An 11679-nucleotide genomic window follows, 5' to 3' on the forward strand; every position below is an offset into this window, starting at 1 on the left:
ACCAATAATATTATGTCATTAAAATCAAACTGGCATCCATCATTCATGATATGCATTTATAATGTGTTTAATGTTATGTTACAAAATTTACTTATATTGTTGAATGCGTTGACAATGTTATCCAATGTACACAAATATAAAACATGTTTATATTGAGTACTACTCACATGATTTTAGCACTGGGTGAAAAGAGTCTTTGTACACTCCCTATACCATAAAACATGTTCACAACCAAACAAGGAGAAGAAATATTTTCAATGGTATTCAACCAACATCTCACGTCACAAGTTGAATAATTTTCTTTCCATGAATTCTTGAAAAGCATCCAATCAAACCTTTCTCATGTTTTCTAAACCATCTGACCAAACAGTATTTTTGTTTTTGGAGGGGATTGAGAGAATGTGCTAGCTAGTACTCGAACTCTCGGGTTCGAGCCAACTCAACTCGAGATGGAACATGCAGTAGCGACCAGCAAATTACTAGTTCGACCGTAGCATCACAGTAGCATCGAGTGCTGGCTACTCACAATAATATATAGCATGCATTTCTCCGCATGGGACGGTCTGATGGGTCAAGAAACGCATCACCTGCACCGGACTTGTTTCAGACGAGCGTCTTCTTACTATTCTAAAACAACTCGAATTCCAGATGTTCTTCACCGGCACTACAGTTGACAATCTTCGTCCCCTTGTCATGAGAGGGCACCATTTGCTGATTCCCAGCATCATGAAACTCGGGGATTTGGGGCGGAATGGCGCAGCGAATCAGCGCCCAGTTCAAGCCCTCGAAGAACGGGTGCCTCTTGATCTCAGCAGCTCCGGTTTCTGTACCCAGCCTATGATCTGCTTCCTTCACCAAAAGCCTGCGGATGAGATCCCTGGCCTGAAAACTAATAATAGGGGAATCGGGAAATCGCAGCGGCTGTAGAACCACGTTGGCCAGTGTCTCCTCGTTTCCAGCACCTTTAAACGGAGTCTTCCCGTAAAGAAGCTCGTACAGAAGAACACCAAATGTCCACCAATCAACAGCACTGCCATGACTCTCGCCTTTGATAATCTCTGGAGCCAAATACTCGTGTGTGCCAACAAAGGAGTTGGACCTTGCCTCTGTTGGCTCGGCTACAAGCTGAGGCATCGACTTAGCATGAGCTGCAGCATCAGCTTTTAGCTTCCTAGCTCCAGCATTGCTGGGAAATAGCCTAGCAGAGGTAAAGCACAAGACTTGACATGAAGGTCCGTTACAGAAGGGATCAATGCAGTTGGATCCTGCACAAGGACCAGAAGCTCGAGGTGGCTCCAGCCCCAGCGCTGAAGATTTAACGAGCATCGGGTTGACAGAACATCTAAGTGACAGGTCGAAATCTGTCAGCATGATGTGACCATCCTCACGAACAAGAATGTTTTCAGGCTTGAGATCTCTGTACACAATACCAAGCATGTGTAGATATTCTAGAGCAAGCAGGACCTCAGCAACATAAAATCTGTAAGGACAAAACGTTGGAAGAAAATGATCAATGAGATAGCAATATTTAACGAACAACCAGTCATATTTTCATTTTCCTGAGTTATTTCTTTACAGCAGAATCTCTAGTTGTACTTGTCAATAATTTGTTTGCTAGTGCAATCAACTATGTTGCTTTTCAGGCTTCATCATCCTCTCATATTGATTCATATACAAATAAAGAGCAATTTAAATATTTAAATGCACAACACAGACCATACAATTCTATCTATATGTGAAAAACGAGGACAATACAAGAAGAGCACATTTCATATTGGATTATAGACATATGATTGAGGAGAAAACAAGAACAGTTCACACATTTCATTGCACAATGCAGAGCATAATACTGAATTCTATACCTTGCCTCTTGCTCTGGGAAATATCGGCCAGGCTGCCTCTGTCGAAGAACATGTAAATCTCCCCCCGGAGAGAATTCCATGACCAAGCATGATAAATTGTCTGATGTAAATTGTGCATAAAGTGTAGGAAGAAACGGATGATCAAGCATTTTTAAAATTTCTCTTTCAGTTTGAGCCCTGGGCATCTTCTTCCTTCTTGCCAAGAACTCGTTATCCATAACCTTTATTGCAAATGGGCAGTTTGTTCCTATCAGCTCAGCAAGATAAACAGTGCCTATATCCCCGGATCCAAGTTTTTTCAGCAAATTAAAGTGACTCAGCCCTAGGAAACCGAATTGTTTCATTATACGGTTAATTGCTCTCCATCTCATGTCCTTTGACATGTGTGGCCTGTTTCCATAGGTCGACCCACTTATACTGCTCTCTTCACTGAGGCTAGTGGTGCTACTACTCAAATCACATATGCTGCTCGAGCTTTGGGAGATGTCCCCTTTCTCATTCAATTTCATGTTCATGTTTGCTTTATTAACTTGAGTAGCCGTATTCTCCCAGCTAGAAGGAATTGAATCTGATTTGCTTGCCACCAATGGCATGTGGTTCCCACCACCTCTAAAAGAATCAGCAGTAGTCGCTGCCGGAGGATTGCCACTGGAACCCACATTTGTATCCTTTAAAGCACATTTACACCTCTGACAGACTAATTGTCCAGAACCATGGTCCAAGCTACTATTTACTTCACCAGACGATTTTGAACTACCCTCAGCCGATGCAACTACTTTCTTTGATTTCATTATGATGAGATTCTTGTTCCTCGTGCCTGTTCTCACATTATGAGGGGTGATTTTAGCCAATCTAGCGTCTTTATTGCTTCTCGCTGCACCTAACAAAGGTGCAGTCTGTAACTTCGATTTTCGTCTCAATCTAGGTCCTGCCCTCTTTCCTACTTTTACGGAAGTGGCAGAATTCTTACATGGACCACTTGCTAAATTTTTTTGGCCATCATGAGAATTATGATGAGGCAGAACTGACGATAAATTATGTTTTTCTTCAATTGTATGAGCAATTTCCACCTGTGTATCAACTTCTGAAGCTTGCACAATTTCATTACAAACAGGAGACAACTTTGATTCCTCGAGTACTGAGGTAGAAGGAATTTGTGAAGAAGAATGGGCACTCTGATCAGGGGAAACAGTCTTAGACTCTACAAGACTCTGAGGCTGCTTACTGGCATTACATTTGACATTTTCTCCATCCATGATAGATTTTTCAACATCATATCCATCACAATCAGCTACTCGATGACCAGGTTCACTAGATATGCTTACCATACTCTTCATATCTCGTTTGATGCGATAACCAGGAGGCGAACTGGAACTTTGAACGGGTGAACTCTTGCAGGAACGATGGCTCCAAGTCAAACTCCTAGAAGAAAATGAGATACTTTCTTCTGTCATGCGAAATGTTTCCCTATTGCTTTCTCGAATTTGAGTTGGAGAGCATCCAGATCCACCAGCCTCAGATACAACAGACCTGAACAAGTTTGCGTGCTTTCCAGCTTCCGAAATCCTAGGAGAAGCAGATGTCACTGACAGTCGTTTCATAGCAGCCATCTCTGCTGCCTGAGAAATGCAAAGACCCCTGAGCGCCTGCTTCAGAGAAACTGGTCCTGAAAATCCATTTCCTGGAGAGTTAGAACCAGAAGACCTCATTGGCCTCTTTGAAGCATTCCTCCATGAGTCTGACAGATCTAAACTCTTGGATGTTCTCACGTTAACAGCTTCGAACAGCTTATTGATATCATCCTCTACGCATCTACTATAGCCTTTTTTCAGCATGCTTGTTGCTTCTGAATTGTACTAAACTCATTCTTCAACTCAATTGTTTCACAAAGAGCACGAGAAGAGCCCATTTCAACGTCTTGCTAAGTGACTAATCACGCGAATCTAAACCCACAACCACTGAAGCCTACAGAAGAATCATAACAGTGTATTCATGGTGACCAAATCCTGGCTATAATAAAAAGGTTGCAAGAATTACAAAAACTCCAATTCTCTTACAGCTTCACCAGCACCTTAATCCCTGATTTAATATTCAAATTCTTCATCAGGAGTTTGCACCAGCAATTAACCAGATGAATACAACATAAAGATGAATGTTTTAAGATGCATTTGAACACATGAACTTAAAAAAATAGGCGGGCATCGTTCAATCGACAATGAGTTGAAGATTTTGACTTGCTTTGTAAACAGAAGCAAAGAAAGCTTATAGCATTTGCTCTAAAGTCATTCTCTTTTATACAGATTTATGCATAATTCAGTTACACATCAACAAATACAAGTAATAACTAGTCAATCAAACAGTAGCACCCTTTATGGAAAATTATGAATATCCAGCAAAGCAATATAAACTGGACCATCTCCTATTTTACTTATCCATAAATGGGAATCCAAATTCGTATAGAAAAAAATTACTCCTGAACAAGAAAGTTTCAAATTAGCTAATGAGCTCAAGTAAAATCTCTAGGAGCAGAAGAAAATCAAAAAGTATAAAAAAAACGATCTTTTTGAAATAATGAGTAGTAGCAAGAGCAGAGATATCATAAATGAAGAGATGAGCGGTAAGAATGTGGCACCTGAAGCAACCATAGATCTACTCCAACCGGTTAAATACAACGTAATAATCCAATTGATTCGTTACTTTTTGAATAAGGAAAAGGAAAACCCTAAAAGAAAGTGGAGGCCGGCGACAGAGATGGAGGAGATAGATGAGAGTATCCACAATATGGTGGAAACTTCCCCGGACAGTCACTTTTACTTCTGATTTGTCCGGCGGCCACAAAAAAAAATTTCCGTGAACATTTTTTTAGCCACATTTCACTTTATTTTATTTTTTTGTTATATATTTTAATTTAATTATAATTAAAATTATCGAACTGTAAATAATTAGAAAATGTAAATAATTAGAAAACGGGATAATACTAAAATTAAAAAAAGTATTGTGACCAAATATTCGTTGTATTATGGATACGAGAAAATTATACAACGAACATTTAAAAAAACAAATAAAAACACCGCCACCGTCTACTCGGTGGCGGAGTGGGAATCCGCCGCCTCTTCTCCACCGCTTCCGCCTCCGTCGTCCGCTGCCTCCGCCGCCCCCGCCGCCGCCGCGCCAGACAACCCCAGCTGCTCCTTAATCCTACACATGAGAGCGTAGTATATCTCCTTGGTGATCGGGTCGGTTGCGGCCTCGTAGAAACGGCAGTTATCTTGCAGTTGTTTCATCAACTGCACATCCAGGTTCCTGTTCAAGACCTCGTAGGGACCAGTGCCCACGGAGTACGATCTAGAAGCGGGCTGCGAGATGAGCGATCCATACTCGGCCGACGAGAGGCGGGAGGAACCTGCAGATCCTCTAGAGTCTAGGATAGTGGCCTGTTGCCCCGGAGGGCGTGGGCGCCTATTGTGTGTAGCGGAGGGCTCCTCCGTTTGGGCGTCGCTGAGGTCGATTGATTGTGACCCACTGCCGCTGCTGTAGTCCCCGGCTCTGTTGTGTCTAGTTCGTTTCGCCCCAGGAGCATCCCGCTCCTCCCCATAGATGACCTTGAATTTCGGGCAGTTCTCGAGAACGAGATACTCCTCCCAGGAGGTGAACTTAGGAAAGCCTTCAGTGTTGAATTGAGACATAGACAGATCCTTCACGTCGCCTTCGCTGCGGCCACTCTCAGCAGTGAGCAGGTTGTTTTGGTATATGCCCGCGAACCTTTTGGTGGCTCTCAGAATTCTAGACCACTTTTTGCGGATCTGTTCCGCGTCACGCGGTTTGGCGCCTCTCGGCTTGAACTTGTTGTAGACCAACAGGACGCGCTTCCAAAAGCTTGTCTCGGTCTGATCGGTGCCAACTATGGGGTCCGATGTGACGGCATCCCAGGCCATCGCCACAGCAATGGACTCCGCTTTGGTGTAGTGCGTGGACCGATGACCGCCGACCCCCATCGCCTCGCTGCCGGCGCCGCCCCGTAGCTGCCGCTGCCCCCTCCTCCCCCGCCGCCGCCGCTTCCACCCGCCCCACTGATCCCGCCGACTCTCGTCGGAACCGGCGTATCCACGCATGCTGGCGGGGTTTCCAGTAAGCTCGGACTCAGCAAACCAATCATCTGCCCCAGGTCGAATCTATCTGGATCAGACAGAGGGGAGATAGGCTTGGTTGGAAAGGGGTATCCAGTCGCGGATGGTTGAGTGCGTCCATATTGGGTCTGTAATCTCCGAAAGCTGATCGACCCAAATTCCTCTTAAAAGAGGCCTGACCCCCAAATTGGGTCTGTTGCCACGGTGGGGATGTCGGCGACCACGACTGAAATGGAGGGGGAGTGTGACTCGATCTCCACGGCTGAGATGGAGGGGGAGTTGGACTCGATCTCCACGGCTGAGAAGGAGGATAGTTGCCATATCCCGATTCGTCGGTGTCGGGTGATGCTTCGTCTCCACCGTGCATTTTTGGAGATAGAAAAATTAGAGAGTGAATAATGGATAGAGGGTGAAATGGGTGTGAAGATGTGTGTGGAGGAGGGGTATTTATAATAAAAATTTCAAAATTAATAATAATAAAAAAAAAGGCGGCCGCCGCTCTCCGACCGACGTGTCTTTGCCGCTTTGTTACTGATGGCGCTTCCGCCCCCTCCCATCTGTCCACGCCAGGGCGGATGCCTTCCGCACTATAGATAGCCGCGACGGCGACGTCTCCAGGGCGGCCGGCGCGCCGCCCCTATTGTGGATACCCTGAGGGTATCCACTATGGGACCGCCGCGCCTATAGCCCCAGCGGGGGCGATCCCGGGGAGCCTTATAGTGCTGGACGAAAAAAGGGGGCGGATGGTCATGCGGCGAAACCGGGGCGAGGACGCGCCGGTCGGCCTTTCACCGCGCCTATAGGCGCGCCGGCGCGCCGGCAGAATTTACTTATTATTTTTTTTTTATTTTCGACATTTTTAGTAGGAGATGGGGAGATTGGAGAAGGAAGGAGGAGGAAGAAAGAAGGAGTAGGTAGTGCATGTTTTTGGAGAGAGAAAGAGGGGTAGTACACGTTTGTACCTATTTTTATACATCGTTTACGAATTGTTTACGAATATTCGGTCTCAATTACCTCGTTTTCTAATTATTTACATTCCGATAATTGTAATTATAATTGATTTAAAATAACAAAAAAATTAAAATAAAAATTGGTTATAAAATTTCGGGGCTATTGAAAGTGTCCTCCTATAATGACGGAAACCTTTCTTTTAGGCACGAACAAAAAAATTGAGGCTATGGATAAAAAAGGAGCGGGGCTATTGGGGACGTCCGCCTAGTGGATACTATGACATTACCACTACTGTCTCTCTCACATGAATCTGTCTGTCTCTATCTTAGTTTCTAAAATTTTTTTCTCTCTGCTTTTTGAATACAACATCTGGTCCCACTGAATGTGGTAGTGGGGCCCGCTTAACGTCTTTGGATTCAGTTTTGATTGAATATAAGTAAACCAATAAAAATACTAATGTTTACCCGATTGCATTTGGTACATATAAATAAGGGCTTGTTCAGTGTTTTGAATATAGCCAGTTTTGGTGCTATTTTTGGGAGATTTCATCCATTCAGCTTCACGGGATCGGCCCGAATATATTCCCAAAGCCCGCACTGTTCCTCTTTGATTTACCAACATTCAATTCTCCGTGTGGAGCTGGTATATGAAAACTAGAGACAGCTGTAAAGTCCTCAATCAGTGCAAGATTACTTTTATGCCCCCGCAATTAATTTTCATTTGGAGTTTGAAGGTTGCTGCTTTTTGGAAGACATTCATAAAAAGGGATATTTTTGGAAGACGCTCATAAAAAGGGAATAAATAAATATACCATAAATGCAAATTTGACTTTATTTCTGCCTCCTTGAATACGTGAATTGATTTACAAATATGTGGGCCCATCCTTATACAAATAGTAAAGGAATTTAATCAATACATTTGGAATGGCAAAAGCTGAACACGCCCTAAATGTGTAACGTAGAAAGGGAGCAATTTAGTTAGCATAGTTATAACACGTTACTATCTGAGTAAACCAATCAAAATACATACTCCCCCGTCAGCATAGTTATAACACGTTACTATGTGACTAAACCAATCAAAATACATACTCTCTCCGTCCCAATCTAAGTGATACGTTTTTCTTTTTGGTACGTCCCAATCTAAGTGAGACGTTTTCTTTTTTGGCAACAATCAACTCACTTCTCTCTTCTACTTTATCCTCTCTTTCTTTTTCTTACTTTATCCTCTCTCTTACTTTTTTCTTTCTTTCTCTTTCTTACTTTACTCTTTCTCTTACTTTACTTTTAATAATTTAATTCACCAAATACCACTCGAGAAAACAGCATAAAGGGACATCGTTGTTGATTTTAGACGTAATTTCAGACGTAAGTTGCAAGAGGAAGGACATAATGGAGAAAATATGGAGCGTTTGTGGTCTCTCCTTTATCACGTCATTGTCATTGCAAAGTTTGAGGTATTTATAAGGAGTGGATTTGTCAATAAAGAAGATAAAAAGCAGAATGCTGCTTTTTGATATGTGAATGTTGTGCGTAAGAACTGTGTGTACTTTTGTGCTAGGTCAAGTTTCTCAAATCCAGAGAATCTGCTAGATTACAAGGTCTAGGAACTCGGAGGATCCTGGAAGTCTCGGTCGTCGGACACACAAATTCCGCGTTCAAAACCCTCAACCCGCTATTCTATAAATTAGTACAGGGAAGTAGGGATCGATCCCACGAAGATGGATGCGTATGAAGGCATTTAGGTGATTCTGGAAAAGTGATTGGCTGCTGCCACGCAAATTTTAGGTTGAGGAAAGCTATTACTAGACTTAGGAATAAAATCTAACACTAGACCTAGGAAACAGAGAACAACATGCAAACATCGAACACATTCTTAACTTCAATACCTCAAACAAACTTCCTTGACCTAGTAAACGGCTACCAAATTTGGCTAAACAGAAAGTAAACATGCAGTGGGGACCATTTTCCAGAAACAGTAAAGTACGGATCAAAATCTGCAGATAACAAACTATGAATTTAACTAACAACAACCTGCATCTCGTTACCTGATTCAAACACGAACATGGAGAAAACAGAGCAAATAACTAGATTCAAACAAAATATAATAATTCGGACGTCGGAAACTGGCGATTAACCGGAAACAGAAAAGATCTACATATACTAGACGAAGGGAAACAAAAACACATAAACGAGTCATCAAATTCATGCACAATCAAACAACTTTGCTTCAGATCCACACGTCGGACGCTCAATCCACTCCGGATCCAAGCAATCCGGACTCAACTACAACCAAAAATAACTCCATAAACACCGATTCAACAAATCTTCTCCGATCAACGACAAACCAACCACGATTCTACTCCAATTCAACAGATCAAGTGCGAAAAGCATACATTCAAGTAAACAACTACTAACTCAGAAACAAACATCATCCATACTCAAAATCAACTTCATCATAATGGAAAATAGAAATTGCGTAGAAGGATCAATAGTATTTCAACAGTCAACAAAAGCCGAGCTTCGAACAGAGAAGACTCGGTGAAATTCACAGCAGAAACTGAAATGAAAATAGTAAACTATTTCTTCGCCCTACGTGAGGACGGTGGTACGCAACATCAAACCGAAAGTGAAACCCGAACCCAAAAGAAAAAAATTCTCTCCTCCCTTCTGTAAATTGCATGCTCTCTCTTATATAGATGCGGAGGTGATCTTCTAGAAGCCTTCACTTGAAATCTCTGTTCTGCCCTTCAGCTTAGCGATCTCCCCCGTCTGGCTATTTTTCCTTCATAATGCTCACTTTATTGCTAAATTTCCTTCGCCAGGCAATTGTCTTCCTTTCTTCCTTGGCCTAGCGATATCTTCCACCCACCTGGCTTAAAAAATACGTTAGACCCTGTAAATGCATGAGTTTATCCTCCTAACCAATCCATGAAATTAGCCTTATCAAACTGCTCACACTTAAACCATACTTGTCCTCAAGTATAATGACAAGAAATAGAAATAAGACGAATTTCAATGCATGGTTATCCTATGACCGATCCTACAAATACAAACTCCTAGACCTAGACACACTAACAGACTCACAAAGAGAAAATAAACACTTAAAGAAAAACACAAAGGCATGAACTAGTTTCAACTTTTAGGCAGCTGTCCCCACAAGCTTAAGGTCTATCCGATCATCTACATTCTCCAAATCCTCCCCTTTCCTTCTTCTACCTAATCGGCCTGTCAGTTCGTCAAGATAGCCTATTGACTTCCCAATTGTTGGATTCACTCGATCACTCATTCCTCACCAGGGATGTTAGGATCGATTCACTCTTAAGTTATTATCACACCACTGATGCTTCGGGTTATGAGAGTTTCTCCTACCTAAAGTCCCATTTTTTTTATTCCTGGGTCAGGTTACTATTGCTTCCTGCCCTTGGATTTCTTCTCATTCTCTTCCCCTTTTTATATATTTATTTCATATCCCCTGGACTTCGTCCAGCTTATACCTCCGAATATTTATTTTATTTATCCCCTGGACTTCGTCCAGCTTATACCTCCAAATATTTACTTTATTTCTCCCCTAGACTTCGTCCAGCTTATACCTCCTTTTTCTGGACTTCGTCCAGCTTATACTTCCAGAACCTTTTTCCCATTTTTTTCTTCAGACTCTTCTCCCTAAATATCTAGTGGCGGTCCCCTTTTTATTGTACATGTTAGCTCAAAGTGTATAGGTTTATAACTCACTTTTATAGTGGGGCTTCACAACTAGGTTATCTAAGGCATCCTCTATCATTCTTACTTCATCCAAACCGAATTCAGCTTGTTAAGGAAAAATGCATCAAAGTTGACAAGCATCCTATCTTCAATCGCTCTTACTAAGGGAATCTGACCATATTGTATTCACTAGCTCATGCGATAAACATAAAACCTAGACCTAAAGACTCCTATTCACATTAGACACAGACTGCCCTAACTCCCTCTCCCTCCCACTTCACTCAAGCTTGTCCCCAAGCTATCCTAGTGAAGGGGGGGAAAGACAGTTAATGCAAACAAAACATAAACACAAAAGAGAAATTAGAACAAAACAAAAACCCAAAACATGCCAGAAAAACACAAACTTCTCACACTTAGACCAAGGATTGGGCTAAGTGGGAGAAAACATATACACATATATACAAAGCGAAGCATGCTGGAACAACAAACACAAAAGCACAAACTCAGGACGACAAACATATAAACATAAAAAAAGAAAGAAAGCGAAAATAAAAACTGAAAAGTAAAAGTTACTTGGTCATTGGGGGAGGTCTCAATTCGGGGTCTGGCCCCCGCGAGAGCCAAACTGGGGTGGAACGTAGGGGCGGGTCACCTTCACTTTCTTCCTAGCCGGCGACGCCGGCTCCTCTCTTTCCTTCTCACTTTGCTTCGACGCAATCTTCTTCATAGACAAGGGCTTAGATGCTGATGGGGCTAACAGGGGCTTAGACGCTGGTGGGGGTTGCTGAAGAGAAGAGCTTCCCTACCCTGGCTGCTGGGACACGCTGCTGGGTCCAGAGGGAAGCTTCTTCTGGGGCTGGGGAAACTTCTTCTCCAGCCAATTGGTCATCATCATTATTAGCTTAACATCTTCCGCCATGCGATCACTGTGCGCGGATGACCTTCCCACCAAGTCAGTGATGCTCCCTCTGAGGGCCTGCATCTCTTCTCGGACCCCGCCGAGCTCCTTCCGCATTGCGCCTATCTCCTTCTTCATTT

At 42.8% G+C, this 11679-nt stretch overlaps 1 pseudogene; it reads right to left on the reverse strand.

Annotated features, from left to right (window-relative positions):
• Window positions 1–127: 127 nt before the first annotated feature.
• LOC121795504 lies at window positions 128–4680 on the reverse strand (annotated as a pseudogene).
• Window positions 4681–11679: the final 6999 nt, after the last annotated feature.

Source organism: Salvia splendens, chromosome 3 (genome assembly GCF_004379255.2).
Source record: "Salvia splendens isolate huo1 chromosome 3, SspV2, whole genome shotgun sequence".
Lineage (NCBI taxonomy): Eukaryota > Viridiplantae > Streptophyta > Magnoliopsida > Lamiales > Lamiaceae > Salvia > Salvia splendens.